This window comes from Lactuca serriola, chromosome 4 (assembly GCF_051521515.1).
Source record: "Lactuca serriola cultivar US96UC23 chromosome 4, Lser_US96UC23_V15, whole genome shotgun sequence".
In the NCBI taxonomy this organism is placed as follows: domain Eukaryota; kingdom Viridiplantae; phylum Streptophyta; class Magnoliopsida; order Asterales; family Asteraceae; genus Lactuca; species Lactuca serriola.
This window is the reverse complement of record NC_136411.1, coordinates 122,614,542-122,617,541: the sequence shown is the minus strand read 5'-3', so window position 1 is coordinate 122,617,541 and position 3,000 is coordinate 122,614,542.

Below are 3,000 nucleotides of genomic sequence, written 5' to 3'. Positions count from 1 at the left end.
AACATGCCCACCACCACTGATCGGCCTGAAGTCACAAATGTATTCCAACCTTCCAGACTTACAGTCATGTGCAAAGAGCAGATAAATATTAAATTATAAATTTAAAAATAACACATCTTATTTTAAATTATAATAACAGACAAATAAACTTAAAAAACTTAAAAAATATCTTGTTATATATCAAAAGTTGTCAAATTAGAAAAACTTTTTATTGAGAACTAATAAACCATTTTTTTGAGAAAAATACAAAAAAAAAAGACAAAAGAATATTATCTTTAAAACTTTTTTAATTTTATTAAATTTTCCTAACACATATTAACAAAAAAATATAAAAAAAAATTTTATTATAGTCAAATTAATAAAAATAAAAAGTTATTTTGAATGGTTTAATAAAAAAAAAGTATCTCATCATGATGAGTTGCTAAACCGACTACAAAGGTCACTCACTATAATTAGTCCATATGGTATGTTTGTCATGAAAGGTCACTCATTATAGTCGGTCCATCTGGTATGTTTGTCATGAACCATTTTGTGGTCTACGTGGCCACTAGTCATGCATATGAACACAATCTCATGTGTTTGTGGTGATTAGTGGTGAAACATTTTCGTGATCAATTATGGCGGGGAACACATGCCACTACACTCATTCTTTATTTCTCTCTATCTTTCTCCATCTCTCTCTCTCTCTCTCTCTCTATATATATATATATATATATATATATATATATATATATATATATATATATAAAATAAAAAATAAGATGGATATAATAGTAAATATCTCAATCTTTTAGTACTTGAATACAATGATGAGTTGACATTCACTATTATAGTGGTTAGTGGTGAGTATAATTTTTTTTTCCCAAATAGGATGAATTTAATAAAAAAAAATTATTACGTTTAAATTGAAAAAACGACAAAACTGAATGCTTTTATGTAATTAGTACTTTTAAATATTGTTAAATCGTCAGCTTTTTGGTGTAGAAAACTAATAAATATCCGGGATGTTTTGTAAAAGCAAATACAAATAAGAGAATAATATGGTAATCGGTATTTTTATCATAAAATTTAATATATATTTAAAGATTAATTATTATCTAATACATTAAAAATAAATATGAGGTGTTATGAGTTACAATCTTAAATGTTCTCATAAAAGTTTAATATAACTTAATTAATATTACTTCCATGATTTTACTTTGAAGCCCAATGATGAAAATGAATGATTGAGTCGTTCTCGAGCTCGTAACCCTACTAACTACATACATAAGGTCAAAAGGAGGGTACTTTTGCATATTTAAGAAAAAGTAGATAAAAGAAATGGGTATAAATATTTCAATTAGACAAAATTTTAAAAAAGATCCCTATGACTTTTAAAAAATAGCAATTTAAGGAGAATGCTTGAAAACGTTATATTGATGGTCATTGTGGATAAATTCGTTGAACCATACGGTCAAAGATATCTAAAATGATCGATATATCTTTTTTTTCTTATTATTAATTTTTTTTACCCTTTAATTCTTATTTAATATTTTATCCGTCTCAAAATTATTGTCCATGGAAAAAAATATACAAATTAAAGAAACATTAATTAATATTAATTTTATTAAACGAAATGACAATTGTACTTTTTTGTTGTATTTAATTTCATGATAGTTTAATTGAATTTAATAGTAGTTTAACTAATAATAAAGAGTATTTTGATAAAAGTAATATTTATTTTTAGAAATATAGATCATTTTTTTGGAACAAACCAAAAAAAAAACATAGACTATTAATTTGGAGCGTAAAAAAATAATAACCCAACCTCCCTTACTATGTAATTGTAGAAAGTACAAGATTATGAGTTACATAAAACCTCAATGTCGTCTTATGTACTAACTACACCATTTGATAAAGACCATTTAGTATGAATGATACAAAAAGTAATACTTTACGCGTGTTTTGTAATTGACAAAAAAATCTATATTATTGTTTTTTTAATTCATAAAAACCATAAGGTTTTATGTGAATACTACATTTCGAATAATACAAAAAAGAAAGATGCTCGTTATAACAAAGCAATCCATTTATAATGTCAAAGTAGGCAAATATACATGTTAAAAATAATAAGAGATTAATTATATAAAAATATATGTGCTTTTAACGCAATAAAACCATATAACTATTTTTTTTTTTTTTTGCATAAACATGTTGAAAATAATAAGAGATTAACTATAAAATAATAATATTTATACTAAGTTGATATATGAATTTGTAATTATATTGAACCATATATATATATATATATATATATATATATATATATATATATATATATATATATATATATATATATATATATATATATATATATATATATATATATATATATATATATATTATGTAATAGCATCTGCATGTGGTTTCTATTTAAATAAAATTAAACATGATTTTCAATTTAATTTTATAATTGATTAATTTAGAAATTAATTATCTATTGATTTTTTTTAATTCCGATCGTATAATGATTAATTGATATATAAACTATTATTTATAAATTATACAATGTGATTTTTCCTGTTAATTAACTAAAAACTACTAATTTAAAAATATATATATATTTTCTCCGTCCCCAATTAATAGTTCATGTTTCTTTTTTGGTTTGTCCAAAATACCTCTCTTTTAGCATGACATTAAATACAGTAAAATGATAAAATTAAATGCAACAGAATGATACAATTATCTTTTATTTAATAAAGTTAATAGTAATTAATGTTTTATTGTATTTTTTTCCGTGGACAATAATTTTGGAACGGAGAAAATAATAAAAAATAATTTTTGTTGATACTTCTTATTTAATCTAACTTCTCGTTTTACATTTACAATATTTGAACTTTTTAAACTATTTTGAAAAATAGTACTTGAATATATTCTTTGTAAGTTTGTTTTATTTTATTTATATTTTTAAATTAACATAATATTTAAAATAATAAATAAATATATTACAGTAATAAAATG